Source organism: Bos taurus, chromosome 13 (assembly GCF_002263795.3).
Source record: "Bos taurus isolate L1 Dominette 01449 registration number 42190680 breed Hereford chromosome 13, ARS-UCD2.0, whole genome shotgun sequence".
In the NCBI taxonomy this organism is placed as follows: Eukaryota; Metazoa; Chordata; class Mammalia; order Artiodactyla; family Bovidae; genus Bos; species Bos taurus.
Window position 1 is genome coordinate 34,752,941 of NC_037340.1, and position 16,729 is coordinate 34,769,669.

General features: G+C 42.3%; 1 protein-coding gene across 7 annotated transcripts in view; it reads right to left on the reverse strand.

Moving 5' to 3' along the window:
* SVIL (supervillin) overlaps positions 1–16,729 on the reverse strand; it is a 256,176-nt gene that overhangs the window by 183,410 nt on the left and 56,037 nt on the right. For 6 of the 7 annotated variants that reach the window (XM_059892375.1, XM_059892378.1, XM_025000292.2 and 3 more), the window contains one exon: positions 6,728–6,828. The exons of the other annotated variant lie outside the window; for it this stretch is intronic. The gene's annotated coding sequence lies outside the window, so the exon portion shown is untranslated. The remainder of the gene's footprint in view (positions 1–6,727; positions 6,829–16,729) is intronic. 7 annotated transcript variants of the gene reach the window in all.

Consider the following 16,729-nt stretch of genomic DNA (forward strand, 5'->3'; position numbering starts at 1 on the left):
TGTGTACAAGGATGACCTGCCTGGAAATGCACTCATTCTTCACCCTCAAAAGTCCAGCTGCCCCTGTGGCATTCCTATAAATAGGCTTATGAAACTGCACCAAACTCAGGCGTTCCTAGGTGCACCTTTTGAGAAAATCACCCTGTTCCCCCCCACCTCACTTCAGGATCAGCTGTAGTCTTGGGAGCCCCAAAGTTGGGATCTACTCATGTCTGAAGAGCTGTGACGCAGTGATGTAGGCACAGCCAGGACTTTGCTCTAAAAAGACCTACATGGCCTCTATTAACAAAAGCTTGTAGGATGTCTTTTCTTTTTAATCTGATTTCAAATGAAGATTATTTGTTTTTAACTTTCTTAATTTTTTATTGAAGTACAGTTGATTTACCATGTTAGGTTAGTTTCTCGTTACAGCAAAGTGATTCACTTATGCATATACATATATCTATTCTTTTTCAGATTCTTTTCCATTATAGGTTATTTTAAGATATTGAATATCGTTTCCTGTGCTATAAAGCAGAGCCTTGTTGGTTATCTATTTTATATATAGTCGTTTGTACCTGTTAATCTCTAATTCACAATTTATCCAACCCACTTTTCCCCTTTGGTAACCATAAGTTTGTTTTCTTTGTCTGTGAGTCTTTCTCTTTGCAAATAAGTTCCTTTGTATCATTTTTTTAGATTCCACATATAAGTGATATCATATGATATTTGTCTTTCTCTGACTTACTTCACTTAATATGATATTCTCTAGGGCCATCCATGTTGCTACAAATAGCAATATTTCCTTCTTTTTTACGGCAGAATACTATTCTGTTGTATATATGGACCACATCTTCTTTAACCATTCATCTGTCGATGACCTTTTAGGTTGCTTTCATGTCTTGGCAAATTGTAAGTAGTGCTGCTATGAACAACGGGATGCATGTATCTTTTCACAGGAGAGTTTTTGTCTTTTCCAGATATATGCCCAGAAATTGGAGTGTTCAATCATCTAGTAGCTCTTGTTGTTGCTCAGTTGCTCTACTTTTAGTTTTTTAAGGAACTTTCACACTGCTTTTCAAAGTGACTGTACTGATTTACATTCCCACGAACAGTGATGGAGGGGTTCCCTTTTCTCCACACCTTCTCCAGCTCAAATAAAAAATCTTTTAAACAATTCAACCTAAACTTCAAAAAAAATTATGTCAGTAAAATCCTTCTCTCAGCTTTCTCCCAATCAAAATAATAAAAGAAAATCAAAATCATCAGAGGACAAAGAGTACAAAGTCTGAGGACCCTTCTCTGGACTCCAGCCCAGCACCACCCTCCTGCGTCACCTCTACCTACAACGGGCAGTGTCTCAGATACAGGAATTACACCCATAAGAGTTTGCCCCATGGAAGAGATGACCTCAAACCCGACCAGCACTCGGTGTTTCAGCCAAGCAGGAAATGATCCAGGAGCAATTTCCCCCAGAGTGTGGCTCATCAGAATTTCTAGAAACAGCTGCCTCACTGCTTTTCTGCACACACCTTCTCAATCCACTCTGGTCTGGGGTCCCCAGCTCTGAACTACCATCATCCTGGTCACCTGGGCTCAAGGACCCCGCCCCCTCCCACTTCCTGCCTCCCTGGCTGGCTGCCTCTCCTCTACCCCATCCGACCCTGAGCCTCATTAACAAACTCTTTGTGTTGTCATCCTTTCAGATGAATTTACCTGTTACCTAAATCCCATCTATAGTCAGAGTTGCTCCTCAGAGTTCTGGCATCATGTTCAACCATCTACTTAATACCTCTTTGGGATATTCGACAGGCACCTCACTTTATATGTCCAAAACAGAAATCTCAAGTCTCAAAGCTGGCCTTCCTCATGAACAAACAAACCCAAAAAGAAAAACAAAGAAAACCCTCCTTCCCCTAGTCTTTCCTCTCCTCAGAAGCTGCCAGGATTTGGGAGTCATGCTTTCTGCCCTCCTAGTCCTCACTCCCCAAATCTCAGCTATCACCAGTGTTGACAGCTGTACCTCCAGGAAACATTTTTTCTTATACACAACAGCTTTATTGATATATAATTCACACACCATACAATTCACCAGTTTAAAGTGTACTAGTCAATGGTTTTTAGTATATTCGTGGAGCTGTACAACCATTATCAAATCAGTTTTAGACATTTTCATCACCCCCAAAGGAAACCACATACCCATCAGCAGTCACTCTCAATTTCCCCTACAATAATCCAGTCTTGAGCGGCCATTAATCTATTTTATGTCTCTATAGATTTGCCTGTTCTGGAAACTTCATATATATGGAATCACATAATACACAGTCATTTGTGTCTGGTTTCTTTCAGTGAGTATATTTGCAATATTCATCTTTGTCATAGGATGTATCAGTACTCCATTCCTCTTTATAATCAAATAGCATCCTATCATATGAATAAACAACATTTTGTTTGTTCATCAGTTAATGGACATTTGGATTATTTTCATTCTTTGGCACTTGTGTATAATACTGCTATAAGATGCAAACTATTATATATAGGATGGACAAACAATAGGGTCCTACTGTATAGCACAGGGAACTATATTTAATATCTTGTGATAAACCATAATGGAAAAGAATATAAAAAAGTATATATAACTAAATCTTTTTGCTTTATAGAAGAAATTAACCAAACACTATAAATCAACTATACTTCAATAAAATTTTAAAAATAACACTATGTTTTTATATAGAAATATGCTTTCATTTCTATTGGGCGTATACCTAGGAGTGGATATGCTGGGTCATAAGGTAAAATCTATGTTTAACTATGTTAGGAACTGCCAAACTGCTTTCCAAAGCAGCTGCTTGGGAAAGATTCTGCATTCCTACCAGCCATGTATGAGAGTTCTAATTTCTCCATGTCCTCACCAACACTTGTTACTTTCCATCTTTCATAGAGGGTAGGAAGCAGTATCTCCTTTTGGTTTCAATTTATATTTCTGAGATGGCTGGTGATATTGAAAGTTTTCTCATGTGCTTATTGGCCATTTATATATCTTTGCCTGTTTCAGATAGTTGCCCATTTTTGATGTAGGTTATCTTTTTATTCTTGAATTGTTAAGAGTTCTTATATATTCTAGATACAAGTATGTCATTAGGTTATATGATTTGCAAGTATTTTCTCTCATTCAGTAGGTTTCTTCACTCTCGAGAGTGTCTTTTAATCCCCAAAGTTTTTAATTTGGTTGAAATCCAACTTACCCATTTTCCTTTTGTCACTTATCTTTTGGTGTTATGTCTTAAAAAATTAATTGCCTAGCCCAAGGTCATGAAGATTAACACTCCTGTTGTCTTCTAAGAAGGATGTAGTTTTAGGTCTTACATGTAAAAATTTGATTCATTTTGAGATAATTTTTATACACAGTGTAAGGTAGAATCCAACATCATTCTATTGTGTGTTGATATTCAGTTGTCCTAGACTATTTGTTGAAGACACTATCTGCCAATGAATTGTCTTGGCATGTCTGTCAAAAATAAATTACCATAAATGTAGGAGTTTATTTCTAGTCTATCAATTCTATTCCAAAAATTAATATGTCTATCCTTATGCCAGAACCACTGTCTTGAGTACTGCAGCTTTGTATTAAGTCTTGAAATCAGGAAGGGTGAGTCTTCTAATTCTGCTTTTTTTTCAAGATTGCTTTAGCTATTCTGGGTCTCTTAAATTTCTCTATGAATTTTAGGATCAGTTTGCTGATTTCTGCAAGAACTCATCTGAGATTTTGATAGAGACTGCATTGGCACCCCACTCTAGTACTCTTGCCTGGAAAATCCCATGGATGGAGGAGCCTGGTGGGCTGCATGGGGTCGCCAAGAGTCGTACGCGACTGAGCAACTTCACTTTCACTTTTCACTTTCATGCATTGGAGAAGGAAATGGCAACCCACTCCAGTGTTCTTGCCTGGAGAATCCCAGGGACGGGGGAGCCTGGTGGGCTGCCGTGTATGGGGTCGCACAGAGTCGGACACGACTGAGGCGACTTAGCAGCAGCAGCATTGAATCTATAGATCAATTTAGGGAGTATTGTTGTTTTAATAATAGCAAGTCTTCTGATCTGTGGACATGGGAATTTTTTCCATTTATTTGGGACTTTAAATTTTGTTCAATATTTTGTAGCTTTATGAGCATGTTTTATATTTCTTTAATTACATTTATTCCTAAGTACAGGCACACCTTGTTCTATTGTGCTTTACTTTTCTGCACTTTGCAGATACTGCGTTTTTTTTTAATGCTAAGTGAAGGTTTGTGGCAACCCTTTGTTGAGCAAGTCTATCAGAACCATTTTTCCAACCGCATTTGCTCACAATGTCTCTGTGCCACATTTTGGTAATTCTTGCAGTATCTCAAACTTTTTCATTATTATATTTGTTATTGTGATCTGTGATCAGTGACCTTTCATGTTACTATTGCAAAATGATAATGACTTGCTAAAGGCTTCGATGATGGTATTTTTTAGCAATAAAGCATTTTAAAATTAAGGCATCTACATTGTTCCATTAGACATAATGCTCTTGTATCCCACAACTTTTCTGAAGCTGATCTAGATCTTAGGTGGAAAGATTTCAGTCCTTTACAATTAAGTATGAAGTTAGCTGTGGGGTTCTCACAGGTGCTCTTTTTAGGTTGAAGAAGTCTGCTTTGAGTCTAGTTTGTTGTTGTTTATTTAATCTTAAAGAGGTGTTAAAATTTGTGAACCAAATTAGTATGCACAACACACGTCCAGATTTCTCTGCATGAGACCACTGTCGTCGTTGTTGTTGTTCGTTTGCTAAGTCGTGTCTGACTCTTTGCAGTCCCGTAGACTGCAGCATGCCAGGCGGGCTCCTCTGTCCTCCACTGTCTCCTGGAGTTTGCCCAAATTCGTGTCCACTGAATCTGTAATGCTATCTAACCTTCTCACCCTCTGCCTCATCCCTTCTACCTGTGCATGAGACAGGCCCGTGTGCAGCTGTGTTCCCTCTGTGTTCGCTCCCTGTACCGTCTCCACGGCTCAATGCTGCTCCTCTTTACAGGTCTCTGCTTCAAGGCAGAGCTGGACCGCCCTATTCCAAGTCCCCACTCCACCACCGCCTCCTCCCCAGACACGTGTCACACACGTGTCAACACACTCAGCCATTATCCTTCATTGTGATCACACTTGCATAAGGTTTAGTATTTGCCAGCATGGATTCATCATTTTAATCCTCACAACAACCTCACTAGGTAGATGCTATTATCACCATTTTATAGATGTCAACATTGAAAGAGAGGTTAAGTGTCTTGTTCAAGGTCATGCGGTTTGTAAGTGGCGTACTTAGGATTCAAACCCAGGCCCCTCACTCCTGAGACCATTCTCTTAAACATCTGCTATATTAACACATATGTGTGGAATCTAAAAAATGGTACAGATGAACCCATTTGCAAAGCAGAAATAGAGACACAGATGTACGGAACAAATGTACAGACACCAAGGGGGGAAGGAGTGGTGGAATGAATTGGGAGACTGGGACCGACATATATACACTATTATATTTATACTATATATAAAATAGGTAACTAAGGAGAACCTACTATATAGCCCAGGGAGCTCTACTTAATGTTCTATGATGACCTAAATGGGAAGGAAATCCAAAAAAGAGGGAATATATGTATACCTATAACTGATTCACTTTGCTGCACAGCAGAAATGAACACAACATTGTAAAGCAACTATACTCCAATTAAAAAAATTTTTTTAAAAAGAGGAAAAAAATAATTGCTCTTATTTACTTCTTATCTTGCTACCTATACACGAGCCCTGCTGATCTCATTTACTGCTGTATTTTTAGCATCTAACATGGACGTGGCAGGTGTTAAAACATACTTAATGAACACATAAACACTGGACTTAGGATGCCGAGTAAGAGCTCCACGGGACTCCGGTGAGCCTTGCCAACCACACGCCCATGGAGAGTCACAAGACTCAACCATTTCTGAGACTCTTTAGGAAGGAAGGTTATTGAATGTTTTTCAAACTCACTGTAGCACAGACCCATCTTCACGGCCCTGTCCTCAGTGCGTTAATAGCTTAGAGAAGTGTGTTCTATGGAACACATTTTGAGAAATCCTGCCCCAGAGCAACAGGACAGACAGCACAGTCCCCAGAAAGATGCTTCTGTTGCCCTTGCAATGCCTGGCCCCACCTTCCTCTACAGAGTCTTAACTCAGGGACTTTGCTGGTGGTCCAGTGGTTGGGACTTTGCCTTCCAACGCAGGGGGTGCAGGTTCAAACCCTGGTTGGGCAGCTAAGATCCACATGCCTCAAGGCCAAAGAAACAAACCATTAAACGGAAGCAATATTGCAACTAATTCAATAAAGACTTAAAAAAATAAAGACTTAAAAAAAAAAAAATACACACACACTAAAAGTCTAACTCAGAGTCCATAAAAGCTTTGTCATGTCCACAGCCCAGTTCAAAAAGGAAACTCCAATATATTAAACTTGGCTTTTCTTTTACACACTGGAACACACGGCTACTGTGTCAGAATGGTTCTCCCCCTGGATGTTTGTGGTCCCACAACTTATCACTGAGATACCTTTACTTTTCTCAGAGCTCTGCTTTGTTGAATGTGATTGAAACAAACTCACCCCTCACAACGTCCTTTATCATATTCTCAGAATTTCAGGCAAAACCAATGATGTGTATATAACCTCAGAATGGTTCTATTTCTCTCTAAATACTGACCGTAATGCTGATGTTTAAATCATAGCTTCAGATGGAGAATGACCTCAAAATCTTCCTGTCTCAGCTCTCCCAGTCTTCCAGCTCATCTACTCGAAGTCTTCCTGCAAAAGGAGCAAGAAAAGTTTCTACTCTGAAATCTAAGAAAGAAAACAGCCAACAACCTAAGAACCACATGTATGAGCAAGGCAAAGTACACGGCTGTGATTCATTTTCTGCTTCTAAAGAGCTTTTCTCCTTTCAATTATTCATCTACAGTGGTGATTACAAATTATAGGCAGTGGTTAGAGTATCTTTTTAAAGCTCTTATTAAAAATACTCAATTAAAAATACATTCTTTAGAGAGCTACCATACAATCCAGTGATGCCACTCCTGGGCATATATCTGGAGAAAACTCTAATTGGAAAAGATACGTGAATCCTGATGTTCATAGCAGCACTATTTATGATAGTCAGGACATAGAAACAACCTAAGCGTCCATTGACAGATGAACGGATAAAGAAGATGTGGTAATATACAGTGGAATACTACTCAGCTATAAAAAGAATGAAATAATGACACGTGGCGGCAACATGGATGGTAAAGTGAGTAAAGTGGCTAAGCAGTACCCGACTCTTTGTGACCCCATGGGCTATACAGTCTGTGGGATTCTCCAGGCCAGAATACTGGAGTGGGTAGCCTTTCCCTTCCCCAGGGGATCTTCCTAACCCAGGGATCAAACCAGGGTCTCCTGCATTGCAGGCAGATTCTTTACCAACCGAGCTATCAGGTTGGTAAAGCCCTAATACATGTAAAGCACTTTAAAAGTCCTTCACAATTACCTTGCATGATACTATTCTTATCCCCATTTTGCAGACAAGGAATCTAGGCAGAGAGATGCGAAATAGCTGGCCCAACATAATTCATCTGGTTTTAAATGCCAAAGCCAGATTAGAATCCAAACTACAACAAATTTTTTCTTTTAACCATTAAACTACTTCTCTTTGTCTTTGTCCTCTCTCTTCAGAAACTTGTGTTTCTCTGAGGTAGGATCCTTTTCTCTCTTTTTTTCTTTAATTTTATTTTTTAACTTTACAATATTGTATTGGTTTTGCCATATATCGAAATGAATCCACCACAGGTATACATGTGTTCCCCATCCTGAACCCTCCTCCCTCCTCATACCATCCCTCTGGGTCGTCCCACTGCACCAGCCCCAAGCATCCAGTATCGTGCATCGAACCTGGACTGGCGACTTGTTTCATATATTATATTATACATGTTTCAATGCCATTCTCCTTTCCACTTCTTTCTGTTCCATCTCTTTTATCAGTGGGTTCCTGCACTAACTTTCTATGTAGCACCAAACCTTCATGTTTTTTCATTCTTTTCTTTTTAAAAGTCATTAATACTACCTGACTAATCTTTTCAAACATGCTGCTCCTACCCTGAAGCCCTTTAAGGGCCAAACTGTTTGCAGTTTCCAAGAATTCATCTTACCCATTCCTCTTTACTTCTCGCATAACCTTGTCTATCTGGCTAGTTGGCTTCCCTCCTTGTCCTGTCACCTTGCCTTCTCCACACTGTACTTAGAATAACGTGCATTCTCCCATCTACCTAAGTGTTTTCCTCTGAGACCCACTTCCTTCGAGGCTGAAGTCTTTTGCATTATATCAGTACTTCCACGATCTTTCATATAACTTAGCACTGGTCACTTGTGTCTCACAAGCATAAATTTCTACTCTTTTTTTGGGGGGAGAGTTCACAACTTAACCTTTATCTATGCTCCTACCACCCCTGCTTGCTAACCCACAGTACGTTAAAACATGGATGGACCTAGAGATTATCATACTAAGTGAACTCAGTTATAAAGTGGAAGACAAATACCATATGATAACACTTACATGTAGAATCTAAAAAATGATGCTGGTGAACTTGTTTACAATATACCCATAGATGTTGAAAACAAACTTATGGTTATCAAAGGTGAAAGGTTGGGGGGAGGGATAAATTAGGAGCTTGGGATTAACATATACACACCACTATACATAAAATAGATAATCAAGACCACCTAACTGTATGGCACAGGGAACTATTCTCAGTATCTGGTAATAACTTATAAGGGAAAAGAATTTGAAAAAGAATACATATACATGCATACGTGTATACACACACACACACATATATACACATGTATATGAACAACTTGGCCGTATACCTGAAACTACTACAACCTTGCAAATCAACTATTCTTCAATAAAATAAATAAAACTTTTTTAAAAAGAAAAGCAAAAACAAGACAAAAATACATCTTCCTCCTCTATCTTAAACTTGGTGAATAAAACTGTTTCTATGTGCAAAGCTCTGATTTTTCTCTCATGATGAAATCTGACATTTGGTCCAAAAGCCAAGCTGTCTCCTCCCGCATTCTCACATTCCTTGCTCCTCTGACCACAACTCTTCTCTCAGGCACAAGCATGGCCTGGAAGACAACGCAGCTGCGGTGCCTTCTGGTATGGGCGGCTGCCATCCAGGTAGCCTGGCCCAGGATGGAGCTTCTCAATGTCTGCATGAACACCAAGCACCATAAGGAAAAACTAGGTCCCGAGGACAGGTTACATGGGCAGTTCAGCCCCCAGAAGAAGAATGCCCACTGCTCTGTCAACATCAGCTGAGAAGCCCGTAGCTTATTTTCTACCTGTACAGATTCACCTGGAACCGCTGTGTCAAAATGAAGCGTGCTTGCCAGTGCCACTTTATTCAGGACACCTGTCTCTATAAGTGCTCCCCTAATCTGGTGCCCTGAATCCAGAAGGCATGGACACCACTCCCACAGACAAGAACCTGAGCAGAGAGCAGGGCCCACAGGCCACCTGCCGGAGAGCATGGTCCAAGAATTCTGGTTTGAGGCAGGTTGTGAAAGCGGCTCTTTTGCCCCTTTCCTGTTGGCCCATTTCCGTTCCCCTCTCACCTTAAAAGAATCTAATTATAGGAATGAGATCACCAGGCAAGCTAACGTAACTCCTGACTTATGCTTTCCTGAATAGGCCCCTCACATGTGTGCTCAATCATGTCAGACTCTTAGCAACCTCATAGACTGTAGCCTGCCAGGCTCCTCTGTCCATGGGATTCTCCAGGCAAGAATACTGGAGTGGGTTGCCATTTCCTACTCCAGGGGATATTCCTAGACCAGGGATCAAACCCACAACACCTGCACTGGCAAGCAGATTCTTTACCACTGAGTTACCCCACGCCTGCCTTGTCTAACCTGTTGATTCTTTTTCCTAGACTAAAGCATAAGCATTAAAATTAAGTAGTTAAGAAATGATATTAGCTCTCTAGCTCCAACAGCTCCCTTAGCAAGGCTGCAGGCAGATCACTTGGGTAGTGTAGTAACACACAGCCAGTGTGCACACAGTGGCACAGTGGAGAAGGACACAGAGCCCACCCTCCTTTTGGATGAGTCATTGAGATTCTTTCCCCTTTCGCCCTTTAAAAACTGTCATGGCTGAGCAGAATCTCCAGAGTTGGCCTAAGGACCTGAGTCTACCTTTGCCCCAGGTTGCTGGCTTTTCTGATGACAGCAACTTTCCTTTCTAGGGAAAAAAAAAGGCAGAGCGATCTTGAGTAAACATGAGTCCTTTTTACAACACACATTTACAACAGACCCAAATAAGGGGGCTCCGGGACAGAAGCCTTGTAACAAAGGAAGACAGAGGAGGATGGGTTGGAACTTATGAAAAAGTCAAACATGTGCAACCAGAGGGAACTGACTAAGGCCCAGGTCCTTAGAGAAAGAGGGAGTCTGGTGAAGAAGCTGAGACCAGGGTAACGCATCTCAGGCATCTGGACTGAGGGACTGCCTAGAACTTGGTCTGTGCCATTGACTGCATGCAGAGAAATTCTCCAACATTCATTTTCCTTCAAAGGCTGGGGAAAGAGGGAAAACCCCACCCGCACTGGAAAAGCAACAGAGTAGGACAGAGGGAAGCTACACTTTCCTGGGTGGTTCTCCTTGTTGCTAGTTATTAGTGTACAGGATGACTTGCCTGGAAATACACTTCCTCACCCTCAAAAGGCTGGCTGCCCATGTGGCATTCCGATGACTCAGCCTGCGAGAAGGGTCCCAGAAACAAGCAGGGCCGGAGAGGAAAGCCCTAGGTCTGTTAGCTGGCTAATGGCTCGTTGGTTAGTGGTTCAGACAGAGGGCCTTTGGGAAGCCTGTGATTTTCAGGGTGAAATAGGCGCCTCTTCCTCTATTCTCCTCATGTCCAGGCAGTGCTTGCGTCATCTTTCTTTTTTTAAGTGGCTATGCTGGGTCTTTGTTGCGGCAAGCAGGAGCTACTCTCCAGTTGTGGTGTGTGGGCTTCTTATCATGGTTGCTTCTCTCACTGTGGAGCACAGAATCCAGGGTCCATGGGCTGTGGCAGTTGCGACATGTGGGCTCCCAGGCTCCAGAGCACAGGCTCAGCAGTTATGGCTCATGGGCTTAGCTGCTTCGAGGCATGTGGCATCCTCCCAGATCAGGGATCAGTCCTGTGTCTCCTGCCTTGGCCTGTGGACTTTTTATCACTGGGCCCCCAGGGACGCCGCCCTTGTATCACTTTTTGAAAACATCATCTTGGAAAACGGTTCCCTCAAGCACAGGCGGCCCTGAACTGGACAGCAGCCAACGACACGCCAGCATCCTAAAGGACACAGCTGGTGTCAGGATCCAGTCTCTGGAAGCATGTGGGAGGCTTGGTGTCAGAGCCTCCCTCTCATGTAGGGAGAATGGACTTTATCTGCAGAAGCCCCGGCAGAGGCAACTTACAAGGAAATGAGCCTTGTGGGGACGAGGGGGCAAAGGGGCCTCTACCATGCGAAGTTCCCACAAAGCAAGAAACACTGTCACCCCTGCTGGGGAGTTTCAGACAGCCGTGAACTCTTGATCTGAGGCCACAAAGATGGCTGTGGTAAACACAGCCCAACCCCTGGGTTTTAGAGGGCTGTTTTTTGTGCTCCCCCCGCCAAAAAAAATTTTCCTTCCTTCCTCCCCCACAAATCTGTTTATTACTAAAAAGCCCTGGAGCCTTGGGAACTGGGCTAGACCAACAAAAGCCTCTCATCTCCTGAGCCTCCTCCTCTATGGACTACACTAGGGAGGAAGGACCTGCTTTAGGAAGGAGACCCTACAAAGAAAGGAAAACAAAAACATTTCAAAAAGAAAACAAGACCAAGAAAACCAAAAGAAGCCAAGAGGCAAGGGCAGGAGAGGACAACCTCGTCCCTCTGTCCGTGGTCCACATCCTCTGGGACCCTCTAGAGCCAGGGTTCTCAAACGTGCAGGTACAGAGGGACCCCCTTGGGTCTCCACACCAGGGTGCAAGAAAGAAGTAAACTTCCAGTGGAGATGGTGAGCCCAAGGACCAAGAAGGAGACTGAAGGGCCTGTACCTGAGATGCTTTCAGTCTCAGAATCTGGTTTGTCCAAAGACAAAGGGAAAACCTCAGTCACAAGATAATAAAACTTCAGAATATAGCATCAGGAGGAAAACAAAACAATATATCGGTTTCAATGCACTCATGATAACTTGGGGGAAAAAAAAAAGAGCAAATCCACAGTCAGGCCAGGATCCAGACTAAGTGACAGGTTGAAGTTTAATTAAACTAGTCAAGCCTATATAAAAGCAGAAAGAATTTCAAAGGAGAAGGGGACACTGGGAAAATCAATACAGTTTCATTGCAGCAGGAAGAGGCACCCAAACTCAAGGTCAGACCCAGGGGGCTTGTCCAGTCTCTCCAACGCTCTTTCCATCCTTCTAAAGCATTTCTTACTGGTGGAAAATAAACTGTCACTGAACTTGCAGATGATTATCTCTACGCAAAAACTCTGACAAGACTTTGTCAGTAATTCTAGACCAGTTGCATCTGGAGAGGAGACTATGGCAGAGAAAGGCAGACTTTTATCTGAAGGCTTCAAAAGACTCGGGTTTAACAAGAGGTACAGTGGAGGTGCCCATAGGAAAAGGGATATTTCAGTGAGTTGTGGTCACATGTTACAGTCATCCTTTGGTATTTGAAGGGGATTGGTTCTGATCCCCTTGGATAACAATACCCATGGATGTTCAAATGCCTTATAGAACGTAGTGTGGTAATAGATGTGGTACATACATACAATAGAATACTACTCAACCATAAAAAAGAATGAAGTAATGCCATTTGCAGTAACATGGATGAACCTACAGTTCATCATACTAAGTGAAGTAAATCAGACAAAGAGAAATACTATATATTACTTATATGTGAAATCTAGAATATAGCCCAAAGAACTTATCTAGGAAATAGAAACAGTCTCATAGACATAGGGAACAAAGTGGTAATTGCCAAGAGGGAGGTTAGGGAAGGGATGGAGTGGGAAGTTGGGGTTAGCAGATGTAGGCTATTACTTATAGAATGGATAAACAACAAGGTCCTTCTGTACAACACAGAGAGCCATATTCAATATTCTATGATAAGCCATAATGGAAAAGAATATCTAAAAAAGAATGTATATATGTATATCTGAATCACTCTGCTATACAGCAGAAATTAGCACAACATTGTAAATCAACTATACTGCAATTAAAATTTTTTAATTTGGAAAACAGAAAAGTTTGGTTTAGCATTTACATATAATCTATGCATATCCTCTCATATATTTTAAATCCTTTCTAGAAGATTTATAATACCTAATAAAATGTAAATGCTTTGTAAATAGTTGCCAGTATGCACCAAATTCAAGTTTTGCTTTTTAGAACTTTCTGGAATTTCTTTTCCCCCAATATCTTTGATCTGCAGTTGGTTAAATCCAGGGATGCAGAACCCGTGGACATGGAGGGCCAGTGGTGCCTACCTAAGGAGCACAGAGTCAGGTGCCTCTGAGTCCAGGGCATTTAGCAGAGCCTTGCCCCTCACTGGGCATCCAAGAGTCCCCCTTACAGACCCGAGAGATGAGGCTTCCCCAGATCCAACTTTCTCTCTGGCTACTTACTCTTTCTCTCCCTGGATGCTGAGAGCAGGGAAAGGAGGATCTTGACATTTTCCCAGAGCACTGGGCACTTCCTCCCCTACCTCCACCCCAGCAACCAAACAAACCTCAAGACACTTTCCTGAATTCAGTTCAGAGGCCCCCACCTCCTGTGAGGCTCCCCTGGCTGCTGCCCTCCTGTCTTAGGGACCTTTCTTGCTCAGTTCATGCTAAAGACCAGATTACAAACAACTACTATGGTTCAGGGGGCTTCCCTGGTGGCTCAGTGGTAAAGAATCTGCCTGCCACACAGGATCGCTCCCTGGGTCGGGAAGATCCCCTGGAGAAAAAAATGGCAACCCACTCCAGTATGCTTCCCTGGGAAATCCCATGGACAGAAGAGCCTGGCGGGCTACAGTCTGTGGGGTTGAAAAGAGTTGGATATGACGTAGTGACAAAACCACCATGACCTTTATGTGTCATTCTCAACCATCATGGGTTAGATTAGCTACAGCAATAGTAGTAATGGTAATAATTTTAAAATAATCATTTAACTTATTTGAACATTTATAAAAAATAAGTATCTTAGGACTTCCTGGGCGGTCCAGTGGTTAAGAACCCTCCTTCCAAGGCAGAGGGCACGGGTTCAACTTCTGGTCAGGGAACTAAGATCCCACATGCCACGTCACAACTGGACAAGCCCGTGTTCAAGACCCAGCATGGCCAAAAAATTTAAAAATAAAAATTTAAAAATATAAAAAATAAAAAAACCATCTCCAAGTCAGCAAAATCACATTCCTATTAATAGAAGGTATCTACTGACAGGCCCCATGATAACTGACATACATCTCTGTGGGTCTGTGACAGTGTGGGGACAGCTCAATTTCATCAGCCTCCAGATACCGGTGGCCAAGCCAAGGTGACATTCTGTTAGCATCAATTTCAGGAGCTCACAAGTTGATGGAAAAACCATTAGTAAGTGACCGCAGTGGCATGTGCAGAAGCTGAGGTTGGAGGCAAGGGAGAAATGACAACAAGGGGAGGTGCCACAGGAGGGAGGTGGGGCCGCAAAGATGCTGAGCGGGAGGGACTTCCTTCAGAGACCACCGGCACCCCCACCACCTTTAGAAAGCGCATGGGACCACTCTCAGGACATCAAGGCTGCCTGGCTTCATTGTAATATGGAGGTGAGGCAGGGTACAGAAAGCTTGCATAAATAAATCATAGACCATTTTTAGAGTGCCAACAATGGTCCATTTTATGTGTCAAGTAATTTATCAGAGATTTTGTGATCCTGAACCATTATGCTTGTAGTATATTTACACATTAGGATAACACCCATAGAGCATTGAGTATTTTCCTAAATACTGGATTTTTTTGTACTAAGTAAATGTTGGTCGCTTTCACTAAATGAGGCTATATTAAACGCATTTTGAGGTACAATTTGAATGTGCCAACCTTTTTCCCTCTACTTCTCTTAACCAAGAGAATGTTGTATTTTTTTTCTCGAAAATGGACTGAGCATTGTTACAAGAGGCCTTTAATCCTGTATGTTTGTAGCATTTCACAGCCACAGTTCATTGCTTGAATGGATGTGGATTGACGGATGGGAACCAGTGAGCACAGGGCAGCTCGCTCTCCTGGGAGGGCGTCTGGCAGCCAGCACACAACCAGCTGCAGGAAGATGTCCACAGTCAAAATAGCAGCTGACGTGGGGACACATGAAGGAGAGCGAGCTAAAATAAGCACACAACCCTCCCTAGTGACACCCAGAAAGGCCACCTCCCCTCTGCCCTTGGGGACACCTTCCCACTTTGTGGGCTTTCCGCTGCCACCAGTGGGCTTCCCATGTATCTCACTACAGCACAGGTTCCTAAAAGGCCCAGTCCTCGTGCATTTCCAAATAGGCTCCTATAAAATCCTGGGAGGTGTTCTGCCTCACAATTCAAAAGATGTACATATCGCCCACAACTGCAAGTAGAAACATTAAGTTAATGGGCCGAATTCTCAATTTTAAGTTCTCTCCTATATAATTTTTTTCAAATTCTTTAGTGTCTCCTACTACTTGCCTAAGAGCAACCACAAAATATGCAAACAAACTCTGAAAAAAAAACTCAGCTTGCTGTTTGATAGATATATGTGCTCATGAGTATGATAAACAGTTGGACATAACTGAACACACACACACACACACACACAGCATCCAAATACAGAGCTATGTGTTCACCAAAATCAATCTGTTGAAATGCTAATCTCCAATGCGATGGTATTTGGAGGTGGGGCCTTTGGGGTGATTAGGTTATGAAGGTGGGACCCTCATGATGGTATCTGTGTCCTTACAGAAAAGACAGGGAGACCCTTTCTCTCTCTGCTCCTCTCCATGTGAGAACATAGCAAGAAGGTGTCTGTCTGCAAACCAGGAAGGGAGCCCTCACTTGGAACTCAATCTGCTGGCTACTAGATCTTGGACTTCAATGCCTCTAGAACTGTGAGAAATAAATGGTTTGTTGTTTAAAGCACTTAGTCTATGGAATTCTGTTACAACGGCCTTAAGACATATAGTAAGAGCCACCTTAATATTTCTGAATGAAACAAACACACACATACACACATGTATATATGGATATATATACACGTGTATAAATATACACACATATATCACATACACATACATATATATGTTTGTAAGTATAATGACAAAACATACAATATGCCAAGTTGCAAAACAGGATGCAACATTTCAACATTCCAAAGTGTACCGCAAAAGGTCTGACATTCTCCAAGTGCCCTTAAACCTGAACACACCTGAAACCCTGACATGAGCACCCTTTCCAGGCAGCTAGAGGAGGGACCCTAGATGTGCAGCTGCCACAGCAAAAACAGAGCTAAGACCCTTTCTGGGATCACAGGCTCTGTGGAAGGCACGTGGGGTCTCCCCAGCACAGCAGTGGGTTCTAAGCAACCACCATGTCATGACCCCTCTTCAGTCTCCTGGATGCCACAGACCTTTGAGATTCACCAACTAGTGAGGGCAGATA